Raw genomic sequence first — 14130 nt, forward strand, 5'->3', positions numbered from 1 at the left:
CAAAATTCAAGATGTCATTGTTTTTTACCGCCGAGTAGTACTCTCATATGTATATATTCCACACTTTCTTCATCCATTCTTCCACTGAAGGGCATCTAGGTTGTTTCCAGGTTCTGGCTATTCCAAATAATGCTGCTATATACATAGTTGAACAAATGCTTTTGTAATATGATTGGGCATCTCTTGGGTAAATTCCCAAGAGTGGGATTGCTGGGTCCTGGGGTAGGTTGATCCCGAATTTCCTGAGAAACCGCCACACTGCTTTCCAAAGCGGTTGCACAAGTTTGCATTCCCACCAGCAATGGATGAGTGTACCCCTTAAAGATCATCTTCAAGTCGCAGTTCTCCTTCCTTAGAACCTTTGGTGTAATTTAAGAGACGCCCAGTAGGTGGAGTAGCTTACTCACAGTTTTCAAAGGTACCCGTGCACAGTAGTTAGAAACAAATGCCTTATAGAGGATGCAAGAAACATGAAAAATAATCAGCCAATGAAGAAAATGAAGCTTAAAGGTGATACAATTTAAGACATAAAACCTATTAATAAAATTATGCAGTTGCTCGCTTAAGAATCCCCCCCCTCTGCTGATACTAGCTTATAGCTTCTGATTCCTTCTGCTATGAAACCCTATTGGCAATGACACAGGCAGCCTGTTCTAGTATGAGAGAGGGACAGGTGTCAGGTAATGGGCTAAACACATTCTGATGGTAATGCTCCATTTAAGCTATTTATACAACATTAAGAGGGCTCTTCCCCGCAAAGGGAGAAGAGGATTGGAATAGGCACTCCCCCTTGGTCTTCAGTACATCCTTCCACTACCTTCTGCTTTTCCTCTACAACATTTCTTTTACAAAATGTATGCTTATACAGTTATAAGAAGAATATTTTCCCAAATGACCTTCTTCCCAGAGTGGCCAGTGCCTGGAATTCCGGGAACAAAAACAAGGCCACGATCCCTGTTTACCATTAAGAGATTTATTCTTTGGAGAAACTTACATTTATTTATTTATTCACCAAATACTTCCTGAGAGCTTACTTTATGCCTGGGATAGAAGTGTAAAAGTGGTAGAAAGGGCTCACAGGTCTCAAGAACCATCTCTGTAGGACAATACAGAAAAGGAAACTTGGGAACTTTAGGTACCAACGCAGTGCACTGGAGGGTGGGGCATGAGGTGGGAAGTGCATTTATCAGGTGTCAAAGAAGCTGTTTGCTCATACAAGAATGTGTAGGTCTGATAAAGATCCAAGAAAAGGATGTAATCAGAAGAAACTGGGAGAACTGAGGACCTGAAGTAAAACCTGGACTACTTTAGTCATTGCTTTTTTAATAAGTACTGAAAATTCATTAAGTTGCATCTTAAGTGTGTTACATGGAAGGCCTGCTTGTTCATCCTGGTCACCAGGCTAACTTAGCCCCAAAATAAACTCATAGAAACTGTATTAATTAAAATATTAGCTCTAGCATCTTACTGGCTCTTACATCTTAATTTAACCTATTTCTAGTAATCTGTGTATCACCATGTGGCAGTGGCTTACCAGCAAAGATTCAGCATGTCTGACTCTGGTGGTTCCATGGCGTCTATCTGGCTCTGCCCTTTTTTCTCCCAGCATTCAGTTCTGTCTCCCCTGCCCACCTAAGTTCTGCCCTATCAACAGGCCAAAGCAGTTTCTTTATTCGTTAATGGTAATAACAGCACACAGAGGGAACTCCCACATCATGTGTTGTTATCTGGCACAGAGAAAGGTAGCCAAGGAATTCAAGTGTAAGAGAAGCAGCCTTCTGAAATCCAGTGGTTGTGTCTCTCTTCCTACCATGACAGAAGCAAATAATTGAGATGAGCATGGTGCCAAAACATGTGCTGAAAGGAAAGGGGATATCACAAAAAAAAAAATTAGAGAAGAGACAAACTGTGGTGTCGAAATTCATGCAATGGCCTTCAAAACAACCTGCTTCACCTCCCCTCTACCTCAGTATTTCCTGAAATATTGATTGAACATTACAATTAGACCCAATCAGGCATTTATCAGACATCTCAGGTGACACTTTATGTGTGCCAAAATACAGCTGAATGAATACTTACATTTTTACCAGTCCTTCAGCTCTCAGAAAGAAAGGAAGAAAGAAGAAAGGAAGGAAGCAAGGAAGGAGAAACAAAAAGAAGAAAATCACCATCTTGTTCATAGTACCATTCTTCAAAAGAGAGAGGGGAGATAGATTCATGAAAACGCTACAAAAATACTTGTGTTGTTGAGAGAGCCTGGATTTTCCTGATTTGAAGGGCAGGTTTTCCTGGTGATTTGTGATTTGCTAGTCTGCAAATGGGCATTTTTCTTTCTGTACTTGAACAAAGTTGGGGCATTAGGCACTCCTTGAAATCAGTAACGTACCTTTCCTAAATCTCGAGAGCACTGGGTTCTCACATCATCCTGTTCTTGGGGCACACTGAGGAAGAAGTCCTAATATTGCTGACAGTGATCCAGTAGGTAGAATAGCTGCACTGTCCCCATGTGCTGCAGACAAACCCCATGACGTAGCAGATGTTTTGAGATAATAAAGAAAATCACCATATTATTTGTGTGTACTGGTGCCTTTGTATTTGACATAGAAGGCAGGCTCTGAACAAAATAACCCTAAGTAAATTTGGATTGTTTACCTACCTCCCATTCTTAATTAACTATCAGGATGTTTACTAACCCTTCTATCAAACTCCAATAATCAAAGAAAAGGTCAGGGTTGTCTGCCAGCTCGGTATGTTGTCATAAGACAAGCTTTTTGATTCTTTTCTTTCTTACTTCTATATCCTCAGAAACATGCATGAAAGGCTCTGACTTCTTTCTTGTACTGAACTTCCTAGGATTTTGTAACTGACAACAGCCACAATAGTGCTTTTGTAAATCTTGGTCCAGATGTCTGAAAACCACTTTTCAAGGACTGTTGAACTCCTGTGCATACATCTTCAGAGACTTCAACCCAAAAGGTCATCAGGATAGAAAATATTTTACAGCTCTATTTCTCGTAGGGATACTCTCCTCTCACTTGAACAAAATATATGCTGTTTCAACAGAAGGAAAATAAACCCATTAAAATGCCTTTATTTGTCACACACACAAAAAAAAAATCTTGGGGAAAACACTCAAGAGTGCACTATTAAGATAAATTATCCATGAGGTACAAGTGTCCTTTGTATTTTTCCCTTTGGGATATATTTGTCCTCATTGTTTACATAAAAAGTGTCTGCTTGCAGATCTGCCCTTTTACTTCAGAACTAAGATAAAGTTTCAATTTAAACTGAGTCATCCTTGTCCTAAATATTGCATAATGGCACAGTCTGCCATCTCCCGTTTGCTTTGGCCAACCGCAATGACAGGGCAAAATAGGCTGAGGTTCCTAAATCTCTTTGCACCCTCTGCTATTTTGTGTGGTGGTCAGATGAATTTATTACATTGTGAGGAACTATAGTATTGAAAGAGTTATGCAAAATACTACTCCTGGAATCTTAAAATAAAAAGCTATGAACACTCTGTTCAGAATGAACAATCACAGAGAGGAACATCTGCAATGTGAAATTTTTTTTATCAGAAATAGAAGCTCAAGGTCAGTTTAATATTAATTCTTCCCCGGTTCTTTCATCTAGATATCAAGTTGCATTTGAATCTGGCAAAAGGTCACGCATGTAGGTCAGTTTAGCCTTCAGCAGAAATTTCTTGATAAATATTCTGTATCTGTCTATTTAGTCTTCAATATCATTAGGTTATTTTAAAGCGAAAGTGACCTAAACTTGCCTTTTCATGGAAAGGGAAATTCATTTCTGCTAAGTTGAAATTGCTTTTGAATAATTTATAGGGAACAGTGAATTCATCAGATGTGATACTAGCAGCAGCCGTGAGACTGTATTGTTCTATAACAGGTGCTATGGGAACAGAGAAGCCAGAGTTGGTTAGTACGAGAATGTCAGTCCAGAATCTCATGCAGGATACAGATAGGCCATATTCTAGAAAAGAAAGCCTAAGTTAAAATTAAGGAAGAATAACATTAACAGTGTCCTCACTCTAAAAAATATAAATAAATAAAAAGGAACGATATTCATATTACCATTGTGAAATTGACTGTGACCAGTATTTTGGGGTCTTTTTGTCGGAATATTATTACTGAAAGAGGAGATAACGGTAACTGGAAAATTATGATATAGGAACAATGGCTAATAAATAAAAACACATGAACCTACAACATGAATTCTAGTCTGCTGAAACGTAATATGTCTAACCCTGTCTTCTCAGTTTTCTAATTTATGGTACGAGGTCTTCTCCAAAGCGCCATGTTTGATCTTCTCATTCATTAATTTTTAAATGTTCTTATTGATAATCTTGTATTTGTGGAGAACACATCTAAACATTATTTTAGAAACAAGTTTGAATAAGAAAAAGTTTGTCCTCTCATAGCCAGTGGTAATTGATCTTAAACTTGTAAAATGGATAGGATTTGCAAGGGTATCAGGAAATGGGATAAAGAGAACCCTAAGTAGATAAAAGAGGGTGAGGAAAAACTAGACAGACAGACTTGTGTTGGGACCAGCCAGAAAGGTGGAAATGGGTCCCCTTAGTTGCATCACAGCTGAGGACAGACAGGGGCTGACAAAACTTACTTCAGACTAAAGAACTGCACTGTACTTGAGTGCTGTCTTTGATTTCAGAAGCACAAGCGAAGAAATTTAGTGCTATAGGGTGATTCTGGAGGCTTGAGTGTAGGGTAAAGTAGACACCTTTAATCAGGTTAGAGAGTTAGATAATTCAGGAGATAATCTGAAAGAGAAGAAAATGATTGCTGGTGGTGGGACTAAGAACTCAGCCCAGAAGACTTGACTGCAAGCTTATGTTAATATATCTGTTCATCTAACGTCTTTCTCCTTTCCTTGCTACTTTTTCCAGTCATAAATCATCTCTAGCACTTAGATACCCTCTGATATTGCTCCCTGATTACTGTAAGGAACCAGTTCTAATAGTACATTATCAATGAAGTAGATACTATCATTTTCCTATCGTTCTCTTTCCTATCATTCTCTCTAATGGCTGAATAATGGTATTTCCATACAGTTGGTTTGCTTTGCGATCTTACATCATTTGATGCACACATTTCAAAACATGTGTCTGAAATCCCCAAGATGGGGAAGATCAGGACCCTACAGATTCTTTAAGGGTCTAGGTCATTGTTTGAGTCATGGCTGGATTCACAGATCCCGGATCACCAATGTCTAGATTTGTACATTGTGGGAGAACATTGTGAAATCACTCATGCTTATGGAGGCAGCCTTGCCTTTGCCCCTCACCCACAGAGGTATCTCTTGCCACTGCCTTACTAATTACATTACTTCATTTCATTCTTTGAATTTTTTTGTTCTATGAGCATGTCTTTGGAATGCCTTGAGGATGTTGTTGCCTTTGTAGCTAAACCCAATCTTAATCTCTATGTCTCTATACTTTTCTTCTGGAGAGTCGTTTCCATAATAAATAATATGCTGTGTTCTTCCTGGATCAAAGTCCACGTGTTGCTGCTGCATACCAGAAGCTAACCTCTCTCAAAGGTGAATGCCAAGTCCCCATTGATTGACTTCCTTATAGGTGGAGGAGAAAAGGGGGCGATTACCTGCTGGCAATAAAGTTTCACAAGGAATTGAAGAAGACAGTTGATGTGGTGTGGAGAGAAGGTCATGAAGGAAACTGTTAACAGAAAAGTATAAAGGAGATACCTGGGGGGAAGGGCAGAAAGTGTACCAGATTTCCTCTCAGACTGACTGTGGCTGCTCTGCTGACCTGTGTGCTGCAGATATGAATGCACATGCACAAAATGATAGTCCCTGCTATGTAACTCACCAAAGGCCACAGCTTTGACCAAAGAAAGTGTAAAGAGATAAAAGCAAAATAAGGTCTTCTTTTTTGACTTTGTGCTAAAAAATATTTTTAAAACTTTCAACAGATTTTGTGTTCATGGAGTTCCCATGCATTAAGTTCATTTCCTGTGTGAATAAGAGGACGTTGGTGACAGAAAATGCTGTGCACACTCTAGGGCTTACTAGAGGGCCCACTGCTTTGAGATTTTTCTTTTAATATAGACATAAACTGACTATTGAAAACATAGCTAAAAGGTACACCCAAAACTTACAGAATATTTTTTTTTGCATTATTGGAAGGGAATAGTGATGGTTTTGAAGTTGTTCTGATAGTTTGTAACATGCCATTGTCAGTAATAACCAAGAAAACTGGTAGAGAAGTTTGTAAAAATCAGAGCCAGGTCACCCAAGGTAGGCTTATCATTCCAAAGACCTTTGCCTTTGAGGATATGTGGGGGATATATACTGAGTAAAGAAGCCAATGATTACCTGTACAGTGCAAAGGACTAAAATAACCATCAGCATCCAGAAAGCACAGCTAAAATATATTGTGCTCTCTCATCTTAAAATGTTGTAGTTAAAAATACTTTACTGAAGGTGACTCATTGTTTTTAAACATCTTTAACTGTTTGTTAGATAAGAATTCAAAGTCAAATTCAAAATTTAACTTACTTTTCTACATAATGTTTTTAATGACTAAAACAAACATTTCACAGAGGTAACAGACATGCAAATACAGGAAGTGCTTCACTGGCTGAGCCCTCTAAATCATAGTCCACATCTTTCGGTCTCAAGCAGCGAAAGTGGAGGACTGGTTGTTACTAGTGTTTTTATTAGTAGTAAGGAATGAGATATATGTATGATTCATTCTTAAGTTTGACAGCCTTTCTGTTAAATTTAGGTAGTAAATTTCCACTCTCCTTGCTCTCAGTCAGTCAGTCAGTCATACAAACTAACTAGGAAGTGAAGTGATTTTGAACAAAACATCTTATTTAAGAGACCCAAATGCTTTTATAATCCAGGTATTTTTTTTTATTAATGAATCCCAGTTTTTAAGCCAACTTAGCCAATAACATTAGCAATATTCCAAAGTGTTTTCTCTATAACATGAATTTCTTTCTAAAGGGATTCTTTTCTCCTCTATACGTAAAATGTAGCCTTTACTTTCAAAAGGCAAATCACATCTTATTTTCCCTGAAATGTTCACTGTAGTACATGACTGACAAGTACCTCTTTCTCTCTATCTCTATCTCTCTCTTTGTCACACACACACACACACACACACACACACACTCATCAGTAAATATGGAGGACTGGTTATTATTAAGTGTTTCTTAGTAATAAGGAAACTTACAAGTGGATGATTCATCCTTAAGTTTAACAATCCTTCTGTTATGCCATAAACATTTCAAAGTTAGGCAAAACGATGCTATGATCACTGCCACACAACACAAAAAAAGCATTGTACTTTTTAAAAATAAGGAAAGCTAATTAATCCGGACACTAAAGCACAAGCTAAGATAGCATTGTCCTGAGGAGAACAAGAACAATCTGCCTGTGAGTGTGCCCTCACACCTCTGTATCATGGAACTCACAGCTTGCTTTCAGTCAGTAGAGTTTCAGGCTCAAAGTAATTAAGTTGTGACTCAGAAGTGCAAACTACATGATGATAACACAGACAGGCAATGTAAAATATTCCTAACGCTTAATTAATACTATTTTTTGGCCAAGTACTTTTAGCTATAAAAAGAGAAATTACCTCTGTAAGTTCGAGGTCAGCCTGGTCTACAAGAGCTAGTTCCAGGACAGGCTCTAAAAAAGCTGCAGAGAAACCCTGTCTCGAGAAACCAAAGAGAGAGAGAGAGAGAGAGAGAGAGAGAGAGAGAGAGAGAGAGAGAGAGAGAGAGAGAGAGAGAGAAATTATGTAATTTTCTTCTGTATCACAAGGATGCCATGATCTTAACCCAGGTAGTTTAAAACTCTAAATGACTGCCAAAGGCCAGCGGTGTCATTGACACCACCCATTTATTAGTGCTTTCAGTTTTCTTCCTGGACACGGTGACTCTCAAAGACAGTGTGTCCCTAAGTTCTGCAATTCTACCAGAAACAAAGCAAACGTTGAAGACATGAAAAATATCTTTTTTTGAAATACCTAGGGCTGGAGATGGAAGAAAGCAGTCATTGCAACACAGTGTTGAGGTTGCTTTCCTGCCGATGCACTGAAGGCACAGCCCTGAGCTTATGTGCCCTGAACATCCACAGGGCCTAATTAAACGCAAGGGTTTGACTGCTTTCAAGACCACTGTTGCCTGTTGTTGTTATTGTTGTTGTTGCTGTTGTTGTTGTTCTTTGCAGGTATATAATTATTATTCAATCATTTGAGTTTAAAAACAACAAATAATTTACTGTTACTGACATTTATGAGCAGCCTCAGGCAACATACAAGGAATGCTATACCGAAAATGCTCACCTTTTATATTTTGTTTTGATTCTTACCATGAAGTTGGTAGCAAAAAAATTAAGAACCTCCAATAAACAGCTATACAAACTAAAGCAAATGAGATACACGTAATTGGGCTGTATAAAGTAGAAAAAAAGAAAATTGCTAGAAATTTTAAGAAATAGTCTTCAATGTGCAAAAACACATATTCTTAACAATGTTTATTTATTTACAAAGCCAACACAACTTATGTCATAATCATTGTAACCAGGACAAATTTCTTACACATGGTGTTCTCACTCTTTCTGGGAGCTACATTCTCTTACATCACGAACCCAGAGGTTTGCCGGGCGGTGGTGGCGCACACCTTTAATCACAGCACTTGGGAGGCAGAGGCAGGCGGATCTCTGAGTTCGAGGCCAGCCTGGTCTACAAGAGCTAGTTCCAGGACAGGCTCTAGAAATTACAGGGAAACCCTGTCTCGAAAAAAAAAAAACAAAAACAAAAACAAAAACAAAAAAACGAACCCAGAGGTTTGTGAAAACAGAATCACTGTTTCTCAAGAAAACCCAGTGTTGGGTTTCTGCAGGGCACAGATGATGATTTTTTTCACCAATAACCAACACCTAGCCATGTTTTGCATACATTTCTTTTCAAAGATGCCTCCCATTTAAATATGTAGTTGTTTTATTGTATTGAACACAACATCTTTCAGTACTTCCTGCCTGAGCCATACCTATTATATATGCTATATAAGAAACAGCACTACCTTTTTGTTCTTGGAAATACTCTGTATTTTGTACTGGACAGTACTCTAGCACCATAGTTAGGGGCCATTTTAAATTAGTGAAACCACCACTCAAGCAAACAAAATGAAAAGAAAATGTATTAAAACAAAATAAACAATAAAAAATAAAGAAGCTACCATGACAGTGGGGTGAGTATTGATCTTGGAGAGTTACAAATAAGTTTTAGAAAATAGGCAGATTCGTAAATATGGAATCCCCAGATAACAAATATCTACTGTTCCTTACAAACCATTGTGTACTAAATTAATAAGCTAAAAGAAAAGATTTTTCTTTCATAATCACATTTTATTAAAAGAGATATATACAATAGTAAAAATAACATGCTGAAAGCTTATTATACACAAAATAGGAACCCAGGAAGCACATAAGAAACATTTAATCCTAACAACCATGAGGATAGTTAACGTTATTCCATTTCAGGGACAACAAGGCTTAGAATGGGAGTTGTACCCCGGAGATCTTTGAGGGCAGACTCTGTCTAGATACAAAATCAGACTGCCTTGCACTCTATGCAATACAGCATTACTGGAGTTAATCTGAGACTCTGTTTCTAAATCAGTTGATATCCCATTGTGTGACTGGAACTCAACTATGGCTCTTATAAACTTCAGGCTCTTATAAACTTGACCATGAACAGTCATTGTGCAGACAATGTTTTAGACTGTGAGATACAAAAGAATAAAATGCTGCCTTGCAGATAATGCTCTGTTTTTATCTTATTTCCTCAGTAATCCATTCATTTGAGTATACAATGCCTTCTTAGGAAGAAATTAAAAATGTTTTCTTTAAGGGATATAAGTGGTTAATGTGGTTTCTTATACCTTAAATATGTGGCTGGCTCCTCTCTAAGATTTTTTACAAATAACTGGAAATTGTATCACATCTTTGTTTGAAAAGTTCCAGTAATCCCTTTTCAATCACAAAACAAAGGCAAACTCTTCAGTCTGGTAGTTATAATTTCTGTAGTCTGAACCTAACCTTCAAACCTGCCCTAGGAATGCCTCTTTTCTAATTTTTCTCATCTAACCCACAGCATATACTGCTACCCCAGCACACAAAAATCCTGGCCATTTCCTTCTCCTTGGTAACTCTCAACTTCAGTTCCTACACTTTGCTAAAGCACAGTCTCCTGAATGGGACCTCAGTATCTTCAGGTCATATTTACCCCTAACCCATTATTCTATGTGCCTCTTTCCTCAAGAAACTGTTTACACACACAGAAGTTGTTTGGCAAAAAATAGATAACGGAACTGAAAGGAAAGAGTCATGAGTATCTAGGAGTTAGGCATGTCTCAGGAAGGTTTCTACACAGGAAATGGAGACTTCTTAAACTCTTGCTTAAACTGATTGTGCTTATTTAACTTCTTCATGTTTTTGTACTTTGATTTGGTCTTGTTTTGTTTGATTTTGTTTTACAGAGAGAGGGAAAGAATGTGAAGCCGGATGTGTAGGGTTGGAGGACAAATATGGAGGAGTTAGAAGAGAGGAATTATGATCAAAATATATTATATGGAATTCTCAAAAACGAAATAAAAACAATTCTAAATGATTGAAATTTCCACAGAAAAGACTTCATTTGAGTAATTGGCAATTTACTAAGGAGTCAAAACTTTAAGTATAACTTGTCAAGGTCTCTCTTATTTTTCTGGCATTCTCTTTAAAGTCTAGACCATCCCAACGGCTTGTAAAGGTACTCACTAGTCATACCATCAATCCACACCATATGCTGGTGCATTTACTACTCATAGACCATCAAACCATGCCATATGCTGGTGGAATCTAGGTCTTCAGAACTCTGCTTTCCTGAAATGGAGAACTCTTGTTCATGGAGTTCTTGTGAGCAGAGGTTTCTGTGTAAGGTGCACTTAATTCCCACTGTAAGGAAGTTGCTACCAGAACCTTTTCCATAAAGAAAAGAGTATACTGAGCCCATAGGAATTGGGAACTAGATCAAGAAATGGATCTCTGAAGGTTAGTTGAAAAGGAAGCATAGAGAATCACAAACCACTGGTATGCTTAAGATCTATTCTGAAAGTCATGAAGACTTGTTGGAGGTTTCTCATTTCTTACAGATTTGTCTCTTAAACCAGGTAGCATGACTACTGGCCATGAAAGAAGTTATTAGCATGGGGGGTTTGAGGTTTGAGGTGTATGTTTCACACACTGTTCTGGGGGTGGGTGGGTATAAAATATATAGCCTTCTCGAAGTGTCTCACAAGGATGCCAGTCTTAGGAAAATGAAAAGCAATTTTCTGTCATTTGCCCAGGGAATTCTCTACCATCTTTCCTCCCTTCTTTACCATCCACATGAGCTGTTTCTCTAAAGAGTATTTCGCTATGGGCAAACTTTGTCTCTTTCCTGTAAGTTCTGGGTGAGTTGCAAAATGTTCAGTTCTGATGAGGAAACCTGTTTCAGTAAGTTTGAGCTTGAACACAAATGTAACAAGAAGTGATGAAAATATCAGACTTGAATAAGTATATGTACCAAGATTCTCACTCAGTTTTTTGATAAATTAGAAGATGGCAAAAAAAGTAAAAATGCACCCCCCACCAATGGGTCATTGTTTTCTCTTAATTGTTACTTGGATCTACCACATGGGAAGCATTTGCTTTACCACAAGGCATTATATTGAACACTTGGCTTATCTTATTTTATTGTTCATCCAAGGACTAATGTGTGCTATAGAAGTACAAGTGTGCCCACACAAATGCTAAGTGGCATGGTCAGGACTTAATTCTTTTTTTTAAATATATTTTATTATTATTATTACAAATTTTCACCTCCTCCCCTACTCCCATTTCCCTCTCCCTCCCCTCATTCCCCCTCCCCCTCCCTCTCCAGTCCAAGGAGCAGTCAGGGTTCCCTGCCCTGTGTGAAGCCCAAGATCCTCCCCCTTCCTTCCAGGTCTAGGAAGGTGAGGATCCAAACAGACTGGGTTCCCACAAAGCCAGTACATGCAGTAGACTCAGAACCCAGTGCCTTTGTCCTTGGCTTCTCAGTCAGCCCTCCTTGTCAGCCACGTTCAGAGAGTCCGGTTTGATCACATGATCCATCAGTCCCAGTCTTGGTGAGTTCCCATTAGATCGGCCCCACTGTCACAGTGGGTGGGTGCATCCCTCGCGGCCCTGACTTCCTTGTTCATGTTCTCTCTCCTTCTGCTCCTCATTTGGACCTTGGGAGCTCAGTCCAGTGCTCTAATGTGGATCTCTGTCTCTATCTCCAACCAACGCCAGATGAAGGTTCTATGGTGATATGCAAGATATTCATCAGTGTGGCTATAGTATAGGGCCAGTTCAGGTGCCCTGTCCTCAGCTGCTCAAGGAGCAAGCTGGGGACATCTTCTTGGACACTTGAGAACCCCTCTAGAGTCCAGTCTCTTGCCAACCCTCAAATGGCTCCCTTAATTAAGATATATACTTCCCTGCTCCCATATCCACTCTTCCTCCATCCCAACTGTCCCATTCCCCCAAGTTCTCCCCATCCTCCCCTTCTCACTTCTCTCTCGCCATCTCCCCATACCCCCCCCCCCCCCAAAAAAGGACTTAATTCTTAGCAACGGTCCTAGATCTGTCCTCTTGGCTGTTTTATTTCTTATGTGTAGAGACTTTTAAAACCAACAGTACTGAATTGGGTCTCAGAAAATCTATATTTGAATTTCACCCACTAGTCTTGTAAATTTAGGAAAGTTGGTTTCTTCTTTAAGTGGGACTCAGAATTTTTGACTCCCAGACTCTTTGGAGGAGCTACCCAACCAACACAAGATCTCCTTGATAACTATAAAGTAAATATTGGGATTCATCGCTGTTTCTCACCAGCAAATCCAGCACTTATGACTTCTGTGAGCCAGTTTGAATGGCAGAAATCAATAACATAGAAAGATGAGATATATGTTTTATACTGAACTTCTCCCTAAGATGCTGAAATGATCTATAACTGAGTCTGGAGAGTCTTTATGGTATGAACTACAGCATAAGGGAGTTTGTGGGTATGATCACCTTAGTTCAGAGTGCCAAGATGTAGACTCTATCCTGGATTTTCAGACCTACTGAATGTCTTCTTAAGTCCTTATGAGAGGGATATAGGAAGATGAGTGTGACAAGGGACACGGAGGTGGACTAATGAGCTTGGGAGCCTACGTATTCAAGCAGCCACCATGGTTGGAAAAGGTAAAGATGTAGCTTCTCCCCCACAATCTCCAGAAGATGTTTGTTCCCCATCAATATGTTTACTTTAGCCCACTGAAACTAATTTCAGACTTTGCCTCCAGAACTTTAAGACAACCTGTCTTTGTAGTTGTAAGCCATTGTATTGTGGCATATTTATTACAGCAACAGTAGCAAGAGACTAATAAAAGGCCTATACATTCCAATGTAAAGATGGTTTGAAGAGGCACCAAAGAAACTGAAAGGCCTGTGGGCATGTGATTCCAGCAATCCTAAAAACGCTCACCTCTAGAAATAACAGTGATGCCTACTGAGGAAAAGCGAGAAGCTTGGAGGTATGTTTCGGAAGCAAGGCTGGTTGGACTTGCCAGATTCCCTTAGCTCCTAAACCACTCTTTGCTTTGGCAGAAGTAGGAAGCCCTGGGTACTACTTGGCACACTGCAACCATCAGTCCTCAACAGTCAGGGCTGCTAAACTAGGTGGCCAATTTGACAGATAAAAAACTTACCACCCAGACACATCTAGCCACTAGAAAAACAGCTTATAGCCCGGAATCTGCCAGTCTATGGCAAACTTTGCTCTGCACTGCCCTAACAAGCAGAAAAGCAAGACCAAGGAGAGCAATTAGAACAAGCATGGATGCCTTCACGGGTAAAGAATAATTCCAGTTGCATATCGCTTCTTTATAGTAAGTGGGCATGATATTCCTCATAGCAGAAGAGAGGAAAAGCAATCATTTTCTTACACGGTGCCATATCTCAGACCTTCCTGGGCACTACTTTCCACACTCTGCCTTGTGCCAATGAAGGACCCACCTGGCTGACTGTAATGAG

General features: G+C 39.2%; 1 protein-coding gene across 4 annotated transcripts in view; it reads left to right on the forward strand.

Moving 5' to 3' along the window:
• The window catches only part of LOC119820369, a 131907-nt gene that overhangs the window by 85454 nt on the left and 32323 nt on the right, over window positions 1-14130 (forward strand). The gene's annotated exons all lie outside the window — the stretch shown is intronic.

This window comes from Arvicola amphibius, chromosome 8 (genome assembly GCF_903992535.2).
Source record: "Arvicola amphibius chromosome 8, mArvAmp1.2, whole genome shotgun sequence".
NCBI classification, from domain to species: domain Eukaryota; kingdom Metazoa; phylum Chordata; class Mammalia; order Rodentia; family Cricetidae; genus Arvicola; species Arvicola amphibius.